At 43.8% G+C, this 18588-nt stretch overlaps 1 long non-coding RNA gene across 1 annotated transcript; it reads right to left on the bottom strand.

Moving 5' to 3' along the window:
* Positions 1 to 1708: 1708 nt before the first annotated feature.
* On the bottom strand, positions 1709 to 13615 carry LOC134481797 (uncharacterized). The gene is made up of 2 exons (XR_010057610.1): positions 13520 to 13615; positions 1709 to 2061 (listed from the first exon to the last, which is right to left on the bottom strand). It is a non-coding gene; the product is annotated as an uncharacterized LOC134481797 (long non-coding RNA).
* Between the last annotated feature and the right edge of the window lie 4973 nt (positions 13616 to 18588).

Here is an 18588-nt window from a genome sequence, read left to right as displayed (position 1 = left end):
ACTGCCTAGAGGAAAGCACACCTATGCACGATTAGAAAAGTCCTATAAAATCAAATTGATATTTGCATAGTATATATTTCCCACCATTCTGTCTTTAATTATCACATAATTACTATGCTTAAATGCTTATAACTTACTTAAATTTTTTCCCACATAACATTTTTATTGATTTTCGCTGGGAGTTTCACACCACACACCCCCATCATAATCCCTTCCCAGTCCTTCTGAGTCTGCCCCACCCCGCTTCTGGCTTCCCCTGCAGAGAAGTAAAAAAATAAAAATAAGAAAACAAAACAAGCCCGCTTGGTGTGGCCCACTCTCAGTGGCCCGGCCTTAAATAAAACCGCGTCCTTCCCCTCCCACACGTCCACCAGAGTGTCAGTGGTGGACAGCCACACTTCAGCATCCCCGTCACAGTTAAGAGTTCTCCTTGGTGGCTTCCTGTTAGGCTGTTACTGTAGGGGGAGGAGTTATCACTGAAGCCTTCCATATCAGCTGTGCTGTCACGAATACCATAGTATCATGGCCTCCTAGATCTTCACAATCAATGGGGGCACAGACCATGGCTTCCAGCACAGTTTCTGGTAACAGCACAGATCATGAACGTGGCTCACAGCTGTAGTAGGACCACAGATCCAGACAAGGTCCCCTGAGACTGCTGGGCTCTGGACATCAACATGGCCTCAGGTGGCTGGACAGGTCACTCACATTAATATGTCTCCCTCCCTTCAGGGCAGTCGGGCTCAGAGACATCAAAATGGCTTCAGGCTGCAGCACAGACCACGGAAGTCTGCATAGCCCTGGACACCATCCCAGTCCCTAGCTGCTGGCTCTTCTGCCCATGCTTGTGCACAACTGGCCAGGGTGGAGTGGGGTGTCACAGGTACCCCACTTATTTAAAAATTTTAATATTAGCATAAGGTTGGGTCTCTAATAGGCATTTAAATTTTTAATTTTTTTTTCCCTCCTGAGACAGGGTCTGTCTGTGTAGCCCTGGTTGTCCTGGAACTCACTTTGTAGAATTCAGAGTTCTGTCTGTCTCTGCCTCTTGAGTGTTGGGGTTAAAGGTGTGTGTCACCAGGCCCAGCTTAAAATTTTAATGTGGTTAATTTTTTTTTTTAATGTGCATGATGTCTATTCACCATGCACATGTCGGGTGCATATAGAGCCCTGAAGAGGGCACCAGATCCCGTGAAGTCAGAGTTATGGATGGTTGTGAGCAGTTATGTAGGTGCTAGAAACCCACCCCAGGTCCTCTGCAAGAGCACCAAGTGCACGCATCTGCAGAACTACCTCTGTAGCCCATGAAAGGGGCTTCCTTAAACTGTACACGCATACACAGAGGAGCATGTGTATATTATAAAATGACATTTATGGGGTGTGCGTGTGTTCCTGCACACATGCCTAGGTACTCGCGTAGAGGTCAGAGGACACCTTGCTGTGCTCATTTCTCTCCTTCCACCTCGTGGATTCTAAGGACACAACTTAGCATCAGGTTAGTGGACAGCTCATTTGCTGCTGAACCACCTTGCTGGCCCCTGGCTTTTGACTTTCAAGACAGGGCCTCATTCTACAGGCTGTCTGGTCTGAAGTTCATGATTGTTCTACGTCAGCCTCCAAATACCTCGATTACACATGTGAGGCATGTACCTCCCTGGGTTGTTCATGCATGCAGGGATTTTGTAACATTTTAGCGTTTCACGTGTTCTTAAATGAATTTTTTTTTAGATTTATTTACTATATATAAGTACACTGTTGCTGTCTTCAGACACACCAGAAGAGGGCATCAGATCTCATTACAGATGGTTGTGAGCCGCCATGTGGGTGCTGGGATTTGAACTCAGGACCTCTGGAAGAGCAGTCAGTGCTCTTAAACGCTGAGCCATCTCTCCAGCCCCCGTTTCATGTGCTCTTATTTGTCTTCTGTTCGGCTCCTCTGTTGTGTGTCCTCCTTGCCTTCCATGTTGACACGATAGTTGTCAACCAACCGGCCATGCATGGTAGATGTATACTCCCGGTGGTACACTAATGCAGTCACCAGGGAAACCGTGATGGAGGTGCCTCAAAAAAAACCCAAAAAAACGGAAAATAGAGTTACCAGCCATGTGACCCAGCTGTAGCACACGCGGGTATATGCCAAACGTCTCCAAGTCAACATGCCACAGAGATACCCGCTTGTTCATGTTCAACGCTGCACTGCTCACGACAACCAGGAAATGTAACAGTCTTAAAGGTCCGGCAACAGATGAATGGATAAGGAAAATATTACTTACCCACAAGAGAATTTTATATAGCTATAAAGAACACGGAAGTCATGACAGTTATGGGAAGCTGGGCACTGAGACAAGTGCCTGCAACCCCAGCACATGGGAAGGGGAATCAGAAAAAAAATCCCTGCAAGTCTGAGGTCAGTTTTAACGACAGAGTAGGAACTTGTCTCAAAACAAACAAACAAACAAACCTCGCCCCACCCCCCTGCTCCCCTAAAGACCAAAAAGACATATTTGCAAGAAACAGGATGCAACTGGAAACCAGTAAGTGCCAGACGGCTACCATGCACTCTTTATAGCTGGGTCTCATAGTTGGTAATTCTGTTTTCAGGCTTTTGCGAGGCATTTCCATCATGATTTTTCACAGCGGTCGCATTAGTGTTCTGCCAGCAGTAAACTACAGACGTGACAGCTGTCTTGTTAACATGGAAGAGAAAAAGGACCCGCAACAGAGGCGCTGAACAGCTACAAACACAGAGGTTAAAACTATGTGCGTGTAGGGGTTGGGGATTTAGCTCAGCGGTAGAGCGATTGCCTAGCGAGCGCAAGGCCCTGGGTTCGGTCCCCAGCTCCGGAAAAAAAAAAGAAAAAAAAAAACTATGTGTGTGTGTATGTGCATGTGTAGAAATTGTGAAACTAGGAAGGGAATCATGAGAGGGGAGGGGAGAAGAGAACGTAATGGATCAGATGGGAAAACGGAAGGGGGTTGGTGAGGTCGCTCAGCCAGTAGAGGTGCCTGCCCAGAAACTGATGACCATGGTGGAAGGAGAGAGTTGGAGTGACTCCCAAAACATTTCCTTTGAACATTTCCTTTCACCTGCAAGGGTGCTCTAGTGCAGGATGTGCCTCCTTCCAATAAACAAATGCAAAATTGTTTTTTTTAAAAGAAAATAAAGCAGAAGGGGTGGGGTGGTGGAAGACCATGTGGGAAGGAATCAGCTGGACTGGGGGAAAGGGTATAGGGACGCCCAGTAAGGGAGGTGAGCCATTGAGAACAACATGTGCACGAAAATGCAATAATGAAACTCATTGCTTCATATGGTAATTCCCCAAAACCAAACCAACCAAACCAACCAACCAGCCAGCCAGCAGCCAGTCAGCCAACCAAACGGTCAACCAATCAACCAATCAGTCATGCAATCAATCAATCAATCAATCATCAATCAATCAAGTGACCAACCAGCCATGCAAGCAAGCAAGCAAGCAATCAAACAACAGAAAGTAAAAATGAAAACAAATAAACAAACACCCCAACAACAATAACAAATCCCCCAAAACCAAAACCCCAAAACAAAACCAAAGTCAGTCAACTTCCGTGGGTTTAGACGTAGAGTTCAGGCCTGCCATCCGTGTGCCGTGAATGAATCAAGTGTGTGTCTTCCTTGAGCACGCACCACTTAGGGATTGGTATTTGGTGCCTGGTGGCTTTTCCAAGTCTTACAATCTGCCTCATACACGTACAGCTTAGACACATATTGGTTCCCACACAGATGTGGGCGGTCGGTAGAGTTCACTACCCGGTCTTCACCTGTGCAGTTCTGCACTGCTGAGCTGCTGCAATGCTCAGAGTGACAGGAGATAAGGGAGGACAATATTCTCCCCTTTTTCTCTCCCTTTTTCCCAACCCTGGAATACAAGGACATTTCTTATGGCCAGTGAGACTTTAGATGAAGGGAGTGGGTGATTCCTCATAGCTCAACAGGCCAGACTGACCTGAGGTCGATGTATAAACAAACGGTTGTTGTGTTAGTTTGCTTCTCTGTTACTGTGGCAAACATCATGACCCAAAGGGGCTTGAGGGGAGGAAAGGGCTTATCCGACTTACAGGTTACAGTTCATCAAGTAGGAAAGTCAAAGCAGGAACCTGGGGGCAGGAACTGAAGCAGAGACCATGGAGAAACTCTGCTTACTGGTTTGTTTTCCGTGGCTTGCTCAGCCTGATTTAGCAAGGAATTTCCTCACAGACCAATCTGATGGACGTGATTCCTCAAGCTGAGGTTCCCCTCTGTAGTGGTGAGTTTTTGCTACATGGCTTTGTGCTCCCGGTAAACCTTCCCTGCTACCCTAGGCCCAAATGGGGAAGTGGCCAGTGTCCACACACCCACATTCTCACATGACTGGCCGTTGGCTTTATTTCCTGCAGCTCCTATATCCATTCATATCTCTCCCCTGAGTCATGGTTATCCTCTGTCTCCTCCTCCCTTCTGTGTCCTAGCCCAAGCACATTTAAGGTTCCTAACCCATCATCCTTTGTCTAGACATGGGCCACTGGCATCTTCATTGACCCATCACAAACCAAATGGGGACAAGGACCTTCAGTGTTTAGACAGGCAGATTCCCCATTGCATAAGGCATTAGAACCAATCTCCAACACTTTCTTCCCAGATGATGCTACTTTGTGTCAAGTTGACAAAAAATTAACCAGCCCAGTTGTTTATCAACGTTCTTTGGAACACACAAGTCTTTTTTTTTTTTTTTTTTTTTTTTTCCTTTTTCCTTGTCTTAGTTGTCTGGCCAGAAAATGTAGGGTTCTTTGGAAGATTTGCTACTTGTGTCTGTCTCAGTCTCCTGACTTAGGACTGGCTGTGGCTGTGTGTGGTTGCGTGAGACCTGCATGGTGAAACAGGTCAAAGTTCTGAGTATGTTGAATGTCTTCAAGTCTTGGCCACCTTTTCTGATCCCCCTGGCTAGTTTTTCTGTTCTGGGAGAATTTTATATTGTAGCCAGTGGGAAAGAGTCTAGGATGCAATTTCCTTTATCTTGACTGGCATTTGGAGCCCTCGCTTCTGGTGTGAGGATTTGTTGAGTGTAATTTTTAAAAACAGGCTTTGTGGGGAGCTCTTCCCGAGCTCTAGGCTAGGCTCCGAGATTGTGCTCTTGCCAGCCCATGTTCTACCTGGTTTCCTTTTCTTCCTGGCTAGCTTTGCCGAGCCAGAGCTCCGCAGACGGAAAACACTAGATAAATTTAAAACTAGCCAGATAACTCAATGGCTGGGTGAAGAATTTCCTGCCCTAATCTTAGCAACTAGCTTTTTCCATCCTCCTTGGCTTCAGCAGAGGCTACAAACTATAAGTGCCCCGAGACCTACATGCCTGTAGCTTCCTACTTGCTCAACAGCCTGGTAAAAATCTTTCTCTAGTCTCCTTCTCGTCCTCCTGGGACCCGGAAGTCCCACCCTTTTTACCTTCGTCCAGCAATTGGCTCCCGTCTCTTTTATTGACACAATCAAGAACCAATTAGGGAATTACTACAAGGATTTCTCACACTTCTGAGCAGTGACCTACTAAGCCTGCATCTGCTTGAGAGGTGTGACCCATTTAGCCCACCAGTTCTGGACCTGGTGCTTTTTGGGCCGGTGCAGACGACACTTAATTCTCTGGAGTGATTCTTCCATGCATTTTGAAACACAGGCTGGATATAAAATCCCAAGGTTTTCTTCCCTTGGGTTGTTTGCAGCAGCCACTGTCATTGTGTGCATGTGCACCTGTGTGCACGAATGTGTGCACGAATGTGTGTGTGCGCAAGCGTGTGCGTGCGTGTGTGCGTGTGTGCGTGTGTATGTGTGTGTGTAGCTTCTTTGGTTCAATGTCCAACAGTGTTTCCTCACACCGCTTAGGTTTTAGTAAACTCTAAGATCTTTATAAAGATGGCAGTGGAGATCTTTTCTAAAGCCCCTGTAGTTCTGAAGATAGGTGTGATGGTTTGAATATGCCTGGCCCAGGGAATTGTGCTATTAGGAGGTGTGGCCTTGTTGGAGTAGGTGTGGCCTTGTTAGAGGAAGTGTGTCATTGCGAGGTGGGCTTTGAGGTCGTCCTCCTCGCTGCCTGGAAGATGGTTTTCTCCTAGTTCCCTTTTAGAACAAGGTGGAGGAATCTCAGCTCCTTCTCCAGCACCGTGTCTGTGAGCTTTTCTTTTCTGTGTAGCTGTGAGCATTGTATTATGCAGGATTTTGTTTCCCATTTAGCCTTGCCACTGTTTATGAAAGATCTCTCTCTCTCTCTCTCTCTCTCTCTCTCTCTCTCTCTCTCATCTACATCTATCTATATCTATATCTATATATCTCTATCTCTCTCTGTATCTATCTATATCTCTATCTATCTATATCTCTATCTATATCTCTATCTATCTAATCTACATCTATCTATATCTATTTCTCTCTCTCTCTCTCTATCTTGGTTTACTTTCCCTTGCTCTATTTGCATATTTGGTCTGAACCTTCCTCCAGAATGTAGTTTTCATTCCACTGATGTCTTAGAATCCCTATGGGGTATGCACACATCCCACCCAGGAAGTGAGCCTGTATTAGGAAATGAGCTGCTTCCCACTAGCATCACTCTTCTTTCTGATATTCATGAATTCTGATGGGGAGAGAAGTGTGGGGACAACCATGCATTCAAAGGAGCGACGTCAAGTCAACTCTACCTCATCTTCTGTCTGTTTTTTCTGTCTTACTCTGTAGCCCCAGCTAGCCTTGAACTCAGCATCATCCTCCTGCTTCAGCCTTTTAGGTGCTGGAATTATAGGTGTGAGCTCTTACACCCAGCTAACTTCCTTCTGGACCGCCTTTGTCATCACCTCTGATGTTAGCTATGCCCCTCCTCCCCAAGAGGAGATGCTTTCTCTTCAGGAGGCTGGGGACAGACATATACTTGCCTAGAGTTTCTCTTACTGTTCTGGATCCTTCGGCTAGAGGAGGGAACATTTGTATGCTGGTGACAAGGCCAGGCAGATGGCAATTTTCTGAGGCACCTGTTTTCCAGCTGTTTGTACCCCCTATGGAGGGCAGAGTGTACATGAATAAATAGAAAAAAAATCCCGCAAACTCTGTTTAGGATGCTAGTAAGCAGACAAGTAGAATAAATGTTAAACAAAAATCAGTACCCAGGGATATTTGTGTATATGTCATATTTTGCCCAGTGCATGTGTATTAATCTTTCACTGGGAAGGGTGAATTGGCATTAACTTAATCTGGTGCCAGGCTCAGAATTCCCTGGGTCCGTTTCCCATTTGGAGTGAAATCAAGAAGATTAGGATGTGAGCTTGATCTTTTTCTTCTCCGGTACCTTGTGAAAGACAAGCCTCTTGTGTTTTGGGGTGATGTAATTTTCTTCATGGGAGAGGAGCATGAGATTAGTGCTTGTCCCCCACCTCTGAGTCTGGCTTTGGATGCAATTAAGCTGTAGGAGTAATCTTTTAGTAGAGTGTTCTGTCGTAGCTTTAATGCCATTTCTGATTTTGCCTATGTGGACAGGGCCTGAGTCTCCTCCAAGTGTTCAATTAGGGTAAGTTACGAGAACAAAGTGGGGGAAGTGACATTGGATATTATACCAAAGCCATTTATGCTATCAAATAATGATGTCTCTTTTCTAGAAACACATAATTATATTTGGAATTCACGATAACATTCTCCAGTATTTCAAAATCCAGACCACATACAGATAAAATATCAGAGGAAGGAAAATGCTTTTGATGTGTCAGAATTCATTTCTTTTCCAAGTCATTGTGCTTTGTCTAATAGTAAGTGAATGGGCACTTATCAAAACACAGAAAGGTTGTTGTTCAAATGTTCCTCTCTGAATGCTTGCCCAGATTCAGTTTAATATATTCTATCAGCGTGAGGGGCGCTGAGAGTCTAACAAAGAGACTCCAGGAAGAGACTGAAGCCTACATTAGGCATTGCCCCTAAATATTTTAAAAATGTTTATTTAAGTTATAGAAATAATGCATGAACAGTTACTTAATGTAAAAATGTGCAAATCATACTTGCTTAAATACATTACAGCATGAAGTAAAAATTTCTTCCATGAGGAAGAATTTGGGAATCTATCTTTTCATGGGCAGCACCTATAATTTAGCATTTTTTATAATAAGCTAATTTTGTAGCTGCCCGTTAAAGTATGTAATTTATTATTTCAGTCTCTCTTTCTACTATTTTGCATGTTGGTTTGGTTCTCTTTAGCGAGGAGATTTATTGTGTAATTTTCTAAAGTGTAGCACTTTTTTTTTCTTTTGCCCATTAATGTCTCTATTTTATGATTTGCTTTGCCGAGTCAATCATGGTGGTGTCTTACTTCCACACACGTCTCATTCTCCTGCTAAATTGTATGCTCTTTGAAGAGTGCAAGTCTAAATCCCATGTCTCCTTGTACTGTATCATTTTATTTAAGAAATGTTTTATTTATTTATGTGAGTACACCGTTGCTGTCTTCAGACACACCAGAAGAGGACATTGGATCCAGTTGCCCATGGTTGTGAGCCACCATGCGGTTGTTGGGGTTTGAACTCAGGACCTTTGGAAGAGCAGTCAGTGCTCTGAACCCCTGAGGCATTTCTCCAGCCCCTGTACTGTGTCATAGCAGATAAACAATAGATTAATTCTAATCTGCTGCACTGGTCTTAGTGTTGCTTTCAGAAGATGATGCTGGTGGTACATGTCTTTGCTATCTCCAGCAGGAATTGTGATTTGAACTTTCCACTCTCTCTGTCTTTCTGTCTCTGTCACTCTCTGTCTCTCTTTCTGTCTCTCTGTCTCTGTCTGCCTGTCTGTCTCTGTCTGTCTCTGTCTGTCATCTGTCTCTCTTTCTGTCTCTCTGTCTCTGTCTGCCTGTCTGTCTCTGTCTGTCATCTGTCTGTCTGTCTGTCTCTGTCTGTTTCTGTCTGTCTGTCTGTCTGTCTGTCTCTGGAGGAAGACTTTATTACTATGGGGCAGCTATGGCAGCAGGAGCATGAAGCACTGAACACACTGGGTCCTAAGTCAAGAAGCAGAGAGCAGGCCGGAAGTAGAGTTGGGCTCTGAAGGTCCACTCCCACAGGGACCATTTCCTCATTCAGGGCTATATTTCTTAAAGGTTCTATGCCTTACCAAATACCACCATTAGCCGGGGACCAAGTGTTTGGATCCATGCATTAGAATCGGATGTAGACATTTTACATTCAAACCACAGCACTATTAACAGTCCTCACCCTGTTTCAAAGTCTAAGGTCTTGGAGTCAGGGATTCACTGGCTCAGTGAGTAAGGGCACTTACTGTCACGTTTGATGACAGGAGTTTGATTCCTGGAACCCATGGTGGAGGGAGAGAGCTGTCTACTAAAAGCTGACCTTTGACACTTACACATGTGCCATGTCGCACATACACACACATAAACACAGATATACACATACACAAACACAGATATACACACACATAAACACAAATACACACACACATAAACACAGATATACACAACACACACATAAACACAGATATACACATACACACACATAAACACAGATATACACATACACACACATAAACACAGATATACACATACATAATACAGATAAACACACACACATAAACACAGATATACACATACACACACATAAACACAGATATACATATACACACACATAAACACAGATATACACATACATAAACACAGATATACACAACACACACATAAAAACAGATATACACATACATAAATACAGATAAACACACACACATAAAAACAGATATACACATACATAAACACAGATATACACATATACACATAAATGTTAAAAAAAAAAAAAAGCCCAAAGTCTCTTCTGACACTCTGTAGGCAAGCTCTTAACTGTGAAGCCTTGTAAAAATAATAGAGCAAGTTAGATGACTCCAAATATATGACAGAATAAATACATCCAATCTAAAAATTAGCAACAGGAGGGTAACTGGAAAGACAGGACCAAAGAAGGACTAAAATTCTGTTGTTTCAAGGGGGTATCAACGTCGGTGTCTGGCATCCAGGACTGACAATGGATCCCTGGGCTCTGTCAGCTTTGGGTGGCCCTGCTTCTCCAGCTCTGTTGCTTATAGCGCACAGAACCGAGCTCTTGGGCCAGCTCCACTCTACAGGAAACTGTAGAGTTTTCTCTGGTGGGTGTCCTCCAGCCTTGGCATCTCTAGCATCTTGGAATTTCCATTGTAATTGAGGTGTCGATTTCCAGCTTCATTCGATGACTTCTCAGGGCCTCCTCCCAGGGAATCCGACCTTGCCACGCACTGCCTGGCATCAGATTTATGGAACCCTGATTCAGGCCTCCATTTTTTGCTCATGGCTACGTTTTGCATGTCTGAAAAGCCAGCACCACATCGACAACACTGCCACGTTCTGCTACTAACTTCCTTCTATCACAGCTATGACGCCCTCTGGCTCAATCAGGGAAAAAAAACCAAAACGCTCTCCTAAAGAGTTGTTTTTGAGCAGGGATACCCGTCAGCAGCATTCCCAGGTCATGCTTAAATAATTTGGATTTTCACAAATCAGAGCCTTTGGTTGGTGGGGTCTTGCCCTCAGTGTCCTAATGCAGAACGAGGGGTTCTCATTAATGATGTGAATCCTAGATACTTTCTCCTGAGGCTTTAAACCTTCTCTTGCCCCGTCCCTTGCCAAGCTGCAGGTTTTTGTATTTTTCTGCTGTATTTGTTGTTGTTCCCTGGGGTCCGGGTTATAGTTACTGTGGTAAACAACAGTCATGCCACAATGTAACAGTGCATGGTATTTTGTACTGAAATCTGCTCTACCAAACAGAGTAACCAATTGCCTTGAAGGGCAGAACACAGGCAGATTTTTTTTGTTGTTGTTTTTTGTTTTTTGATCAGAATGTATCATGAATGGCCTCTCGTCTGGTTTCCAACAGATTTTGGTCTTCTCTGAAGCCTCGTGACTCAGGTCTCCTTTGTCTGCATTTCTTTGCATTCTGCTTTTCCACACTTCTATCAGAGTGGGTCCTTAAACTCTACTCATGGTATTCTAGGATTTCTCTAACCAAACTGCTTCAAAAGGCCCTATATTCTTCCTACAGATCGAGTGTTTCCTTTCTATGATGCCTTCCTCACCTCCTGCCCTCCTTGTACACATAGAGTCCCTGAGTTCTGAAATTACAGTGGGGGCAAGATGAATGTGCCTTTCTCTGCAGGAGACTGTCAAGTGTGAAAATCTGCTGGTGTCAGAGGGACAACTGGGCCCTCAGACTGATCCCCCAGAGTAATTGTGTTAGTAGTGGCAAGGGCAGGGACACTGTTTTGTGTCTGTTGTCCACAACTGTCTCAGGGGTTCTCTTAATCCTTTAGAGAGACCTTACTTAGGGAAAACCAGATCATTGCCTTTGATGCAGAAAGGAGTTTCGAGACAGGCCATTGTGACGCAGGGTTAGAATTTATTAAGGGATTTCAGTGGTAGATGTTAAACATGAGGGTGGAGAGAGAGGCACTTGGGAAGACAGTAGAGCTCAGGGGAGCATGAATGTGGGCCTCTCTGAGAGAGTCACTCTTTACACAATGACCGTATTGTCTTTACAGAAGATGTGTGTAAGATCTGTTATTTTTAAAGTCACCATCCTCAAAAGGTTGTTTGGGAATCTAGATGAGATCACAGGGTGGTTCTGGAGTGTACCTGACAGGATTAGGATTGACAAAGTAAAAGTCGAAACCACAGGCAGGATATCCAGCAAAGGCAGGATAGCTTCATTATAAATGAAGTTACCAGACTTGTTTGAGATTCTCAGAAAATGTATGGGAGGGAAATAAAGCCCTACCCACGGTCATAGCATTCAGACCTTAAGCCTGGTTCATGGGTACTGTAACAGGAATATCAGCTCTTTGTCAGCAACCTTAACTGCAAATGCTAAATCTATTGGGTAAGGCAAGAGGCTCTTCCCCCTACCTCCCACCCCCCTCCCCCACACTAATAACTCTCCCTGTCTGTCATGCTTTGGTTGTTTTATTCTTTATTTATTTTTATTTTTTATTTATATTTTATTATTTTTAGGCTTAAGTCAGATTATATAAATAAATATAAAATCAAGTTGGTTTTCCCATTCTCAGGATAAAAATGCTCTTTTTTTTTTTTTTTTGGAAAAGGATTTATTTATTTATTTTACCTATGTGAATACACTATTGCTCTCTTCAGACACACCAGAAGAAGACATCAGGTCCTGTTACAGATGGTTGTGAGCCACCATGTGGTTGCTGGGAATTGAACTCAGGACCTCTGAGAGAGCAGTCAGTGCTCTTAACCATTGAGCCATCTCTCCAGCCCTGATTTTTTTTTTTTTAAATGCTTTTTAATGTCATTAAGGTTAGATTCTTGCTGGGTGATGGTAGTCTTTAACCCCAGTACTCTAGAGGCAGAGGCAGTCAACATTCTGAGTTCGAGCCCAGCGTGGCCTATAGAGAGAGCAAGTTCTAGGACAGCCAGGACTACACAACAAAACCCTGTCTCAGAAAAATAAAAAAAACTCTAGACCCCCAAACAATCAAACAAAAAAACCCCAAGGAGTGCAGGGAGTTCTAGGGACTGGAGAGATGGCTCGGGGGTCAAGAGTTCTTCAAGAAGACACGGGTTTAATTCTCAGTACCTGCCTCCTGTGCCTCACAACTGCCTATAACCCCTTGTCCCGGGGGTACTCAACCGAGCAGCACGAAACAGCAAAGAGCGTTTGTTCTGCAGAGAACCTGCAGGCAGGAGCCCACCTTGCATGAGGTTGGAATAGTGTTGTGGCTTTGTCAGGGTCAATTTAAAGCCTGTCAGTGGGGGACTTTTACCTCCCTTCCCCTTGATGGGCTGGCTCTGTCTTCAGGGGTATGGGTGCCTCTATCCTGGTTAAGGCTTTGGGGGATTTTGGGGACTTTTGCTGATTAACTATACTTGACTCAGACTAGGTGGTGGGGCAGCTTCCATAGCTCTTGATTGGTTGCCTGTGAGGTTGGTTCTGGCTTGGTGGTAGGCAGCTTCTTGACTGGTTACCCGTAAGGGGTGGTTTTCCCTGAAATTGACTGGTTTTGGATTTTCCCAGTTCTGGAAACAGACACTTAGTCCTAGTCTCTCAAACTGCCAGTTTGCAGCCTGTCGTGGAGTCGGCCTGGCTTTGACTAACTCTGTTGTCTCGGTACAAACCTTATTCTTTATCTTACAGGAGACCGCAATCGAGAGACTAACATTGTTTTTGTAAAAATATAAAAAATAAAAAAAGTATCACTGTCCTTTATCCCCACTAGATCTGCACTGCAGTGCCCCGAGGTATCTGCTGGATATCTTGCCAGAAGCACACATTCCAACTCCGTGGCGGCCCAGACCAGCCGCCCCACACTCCCTTACACTTAAATCTGCACATGAAAGAACACACAACACAATAACCTTTGACCGAATTGATAAGACATAATTGCCCACCTAAACATACAAAGCCCTGTACACATCCATCCCTTAAAAACATTCGTAACAACCTGTAAAGGTGCAGCATGGAATCTTTACGTCAGCGTCCATGTTGTTCCCAGCTACTCTCTCCCAGTCTTCTCTTCTCTTCCGTTCCTGTCTCCTCCTCTTCCTTGAAACTTTTCTCCCACCCACCTTCCTTCTCGTCCAATGACAGGCCTCCTTGTATCTTGTACCTGCCTCACCTGTGACATCATCCCACATTTCACCCGTTTTGTCTAATTAAAAAAAAAAAAAAAAAAAACCAAACTTTTCTCTCAAATATAAGCTGAGCACAACCATTATCATTTTGTAATAAAAAGTATAAAATATACCTAACACCCAGCCCAACATTTTATCAGTTAAACAGAACATTTAATTATCCATTCCAGTTTAAGAAAGGCTTAAAATCTATGTTATATCCTGGCTAGCTTGTATACTATATGATAATATCTAATAAAATAGGTATTTTCAGAGTTAAACAGCCTGATAGGCTATGAGACTATAATCAGTCTTCAACCCTGTCAGGAATCTGAGAATGACCAAATATCTATACTCATAAGAAGCATAACATAGCTTCCAGAACTGACAGGTTGTAGAGACAAATCCCCACTATCACAGTCCCCTGTTAGCAACATGTGAGTGCAAGTCTTCAGCCTTCTGGCCCCAAATCAACTGACAGACTCTTGAAATGCAGATTTTGAAGGGCAGATCATCCTGTCTTGGCAGGGTTTATCAGTCAATTATTCTGCATAATTTGTCCTTTTCTGGACAGTATTAGTCTGCAGATGAAACAGGCAGTTTTGTCCAGTGGCTGCCTAGCCACAAAGTATTGCCTCACCTGGACATAGAGGTGTTTAACTTCTTCATTAAATCCACCAAAGGGGAACTGTTAGGAGCAGATATGTCTCAACAAAGGATAAATAACTTTAAATCTCAAATTTTGTGGATTTCTGACGTTTTTGAAAACCATCTCTCTATATAAGACAATCTGGGCTGTTGTCTTTATATCTTAATATTATCTTAAAAGTACTCTCACAAAGTCAGAGCCATGAATTTGCTATTTGGCCCTTAACTCACATGTGTAATCAACTCAGAAGTTTGTAATGACATCAATAGAAGGACTGGCTCTAAACCTTGTACTTTTAAACTTTTTTGACAAATAAATTCTATACCAAGGCACAGATATGATTTTAGCTTAGTTACCAAATGAGATTATGACTGTACAACTCAATCTAGCTAATTCCTCCCTGTTAAATTACAACCAATTTCAAATTCCTCATAAAAACAACTTTAGAATAACCACTTTTAGCCCCCAAAAAGTCCAGGGAATTGGGGCGACGGCTCCTCCACAAATTCTTCAAGCTGTACATGGGTGTTGAGATATCCTTAGGGGTAGGAGGTAGGAAGAATGAAGCAAATGCTGTAGCCAATGTGTCCTGACTGGACCCAGCTGAAAGTCCTTGAGACCAGGATTCCAAGTAGGCACACTCTGTAAAATACAGCTCTCAAGACAAAAGTTTAGAAACAAGATATCTTTTTGTTTGATTCTCTTGAATCTAGTTTTTCAGGTGGTCTACCTCTATCAAATCTGATCAGTATGACTCTCTGAGGTTTCCAGAGCCTAATCATTGAGAAGGATAATAAATTTGAAAGGGTGGTTTTTCAGATGGCATAAGATCTCAAACCAGGATATAAGTCAGGTAGAGAATTATAGTCTTTAGTTAATGCACAAAATTGATGGACTGGGTGTTGAGTGTATCGTATGTTTTATAAATTGTAGAATGGTAATAATTGTACTCAATTTATATGTAAGTGGAAAGGCCTTTTAACTGGACAAAAAGGGGGAAATGTTGTGGTTTGCCCTGGAGTTTTCTGTATTTTGACGATAATTCCACTGCCCCAAGGACGGCTGCCACGTACTCAGGACTCAGGTGACTTCACCAGAACCTTCTCCCCATTTAATTTGTAAAATACAGGTGAGGGGCAGGTACAGGATAGAAGGAGGCCTGTCATTGGAGGAGAAGGAAGGATGGGAGGGAGAAAAGTTTGAAGGAAGAGGAGGAAATGGGGGGGGGGAGAGAGAGAGAAAGTAGCTGGTAGACAATGTGGAAGGTGATGTTAAGATTCTGTTCTGTGAGTTTACAGGTTGTTATTAATGTTCTTAAGGGATGGATGTGTATTGGGTTTTGTATGTTTAGGTGGGCAATTATTTCTTATCAACTGGGTCAAAGGTTATTGTGTTGTGTGTTCTTTCATGTGTAGATTTAAGTGTAAGGCAGCTGGTGTGGGCCACCACGGAGTTGGGATGTGTATTTCTGGCATGGAAACCTACCTTGGGAACTAGGTAGGTAGAGAGATTGCTGCCAGGCTCAGAGAGAGGCCTTCGGCAGTGTGATATGGGACGGAGCAGAGCGGGTGAGAGGCTTTGCTGACTGAGACTTAAGATATCCAGCAAACGGGCTGGGGATTTAGCTCAGTGGTAGAACGCTTGCCTAGGAAGCGCAAGGCCCTGGGTTTGGTCCCCAGCTCCGAAAAAAAGAACCAAAAAAAAAAAAAAAAAAAAAAAAAGATATCCAGCAAATATCTTGGGGCACCACAGTGCCGGATCTAGATCGGGATTAAAGTCAGCATTTTTAATTTTTTTTTATATTTTTACAACAACCTAACATTTTAAAGAGTTTCGGATTGTTAAGGAGGCTGAATTTTAAAGTGTTTTAATTTGTAAAGGCTATAGGACTTTTAAGGTTTGTAAAATGTTTTATGTTGTGATGTTGATGTTAATGTGTGATTTGGGGGATAAACAAAAAAGAAATGACTGAACAGTGGATTTGTGTGTCAAGTTGACAAGGTCAGTTATCCTGGCTAGTTTTATATCAACTTGATATAAGCTAGTGTCATCTGAAAAGAGGAAATCTCGATTGAGAGAATACTTCCATAATACTCAACTGCAAAGTACTTTTTAAAAAAAAAAGTATTTATTTTATTCATATGAGCATACCATAGTTGTCTTCAGACACACCAGAAGAGGGCATCAGATCCCATTACAGAGGGTTGTGAGCCACCATGTGGGTGCTGGGAATTGAACTCAGGACCTCTGGAAGAGCAGCCAGTGCTCTTAACTGCTGAGCCATCTCTCCAGCCCTGTAAAGTATGATTTAAATTATTGATTCATGGAGGAGGGCCCAGCCCACGGTGGGTAGTTTCATCCCTAGGGTGTTGGTCCTGGCTTCTTTAAGAAAGCAAACCGCGAGGAGTAAGCCAGTGAGCAGCACCCCTCCATGGTCTTTGCATCAGCTCTTGCCTCCAGGTTCCCGTCCTGACTCCTTCTGGTCACGGCGTTTCACCACAGCGATAAAGGCCTAACTAAGACATAAGTTGCCATGACAATGAAGCAGTCTGTGGAAAGTAGGAATGAAAGAGAGGCAGGAGGATTGTGAGTTACAGGTCGGCCTGGGCTATAGCGTACGGTTAGACTTTAAAAGACCAACGAACAAAATAAACATCAGAAGCAACAAAGAACGTTGGTTCTCCTCAAAGACGTAGGGAGAAAACATAACCATGATTTCAAGGAAAATCCAATAAAGCTTGGCAGCAGCTCCCTACGGCTCCCCAGTTGCAGTTTTGGGATAACAGGGATGAAGAAAACAGTAAGACGGAATTCTAGGAAATAACCCAATCAGGTGTTGCCTAATGGGGTCTACTATCATTAAAATCCAGTTCGATTCATTTGGAGAATGAAATACCACAAGTGCTGCTGCACCGGAATGGCTCTGGGAAGATGGAATTTGTATAAGCTGGGTTAATTCCTTGATCACCAATTTAAATAAAAATTGATAAAACATGAGGAGGTTGGCAGGCATGGAGGACCGGGATGGCACTGGGGGTACCAGAAGGCGCCTTTCCTGCCAAAGGGAATTGGCAAAGAACGCAGCTTCGGAGCCCGCAACCTGGAAGCCACAAGCTGTGGAGACAGAAGACAGGTTGCCGCCCGCCCTTGTGCTGCCCGCCCGCCCTGTGCACGGCGTTGGAGCAGGAGCCCTGCAAGGGCCAAGCGGTTCACGAGGGACCTGCCCTGCTGACCTGCACATGTGGCTTTCTGGGCAAAAACCTGTTTCTTTTTGAGAAGAGTTGTGCTTCCTGTTAGCTGCTGAGCAGCTTAATGGCTTGTCATTAACAGGTTGTATTTTTGGAAAACACAACAGCGACAGAGTCTCTCTGGGACAAGCAACTCTGCCTCAGGCGGTGTCCCTCTCGTTGTAGCAGTTAGGGAGTTACTCAGTGATGCAGATTTTTACACAAAATGTCTCCCTGGAGGTCTGGAAGAGTTAGGAGTCTCCGCAGGGCCCACTAGACTTGTTATAGGCTGGGTTGTGGATATGGCGGGGGAACTCTGTCAGGAAACTTTAATTATGAGGTCTCGGATTTGCCCTGTCTTCACATTTGGCAATGGTTAGCAGGGACTGGGATATTTGTTTCTGCTTGGCAAATTCTTGTAGGACGCTACAGGCAAAGCGTGATTTCTTTCTTTTTTTTTTCTTTTTTTTTGTCTGGAGCTGAGGACTGAACCCAGGGCCTTCTGCTTGCTAGGCAAGCGCTCTACCACTGAGCTAAATCCCCAACCTCCAAAGCGTGATTTCAAAGGCATGTTTATATTGTTTTTGACAAGCTTTTAATCACTACACATACCAAAAAAATAATTGACATAGTATTTAGGATTTTAAAGCATTCGGTAATAAGACCCCATAAGAATACCCACTAGTAGTGCTTGAATTGCCTGCCTCTATGTGGGGTAGGATACTCTTAATAGAAAGGTTCAGAGAGTCCTGGCCGGAATGACAGCAACAAGGTGGGCAGTCTTTTGTATTGGGTGATTGTTGCTGTAAAAATAATATAATAAATAAAATGTTTTCTTTTATCCCCCACTAGATCCGGCACCACAGTGCCCCAAGATATCTGCTAGCAAAACCTCTCACCCACTCTGCTTCATCCCCTATCACACTGCTGAAGGTCTCTCTCTCTCTCTCTCTCTCTCTCTCTGAGCCTGGCAGCAATCTCTCTATCTCTCTACCTATCTAGTTCACAAGGTAGGTTTCCGTGC

Source organism: Rattus norvegicus, chromosome 14, assembly GCF_036323735.1.
Source record: "Rattus norvegicus strain BN/NHsdMcwi chromosome 14, GRCr8, whole genome shotgun sequence".
In the NCBI taxonomy this organism is placed as follows: Eukaryota; Metazoa; Chordata; class Mammalia; order Rodentia; family Muridae; genus Rattus; species Rattus norvegicus.
The sequence above is the reverse complement of the archived record's forward strand: the minus strand, read 5'-3'. Positions and strand labels throughout refer to the sequence as shown.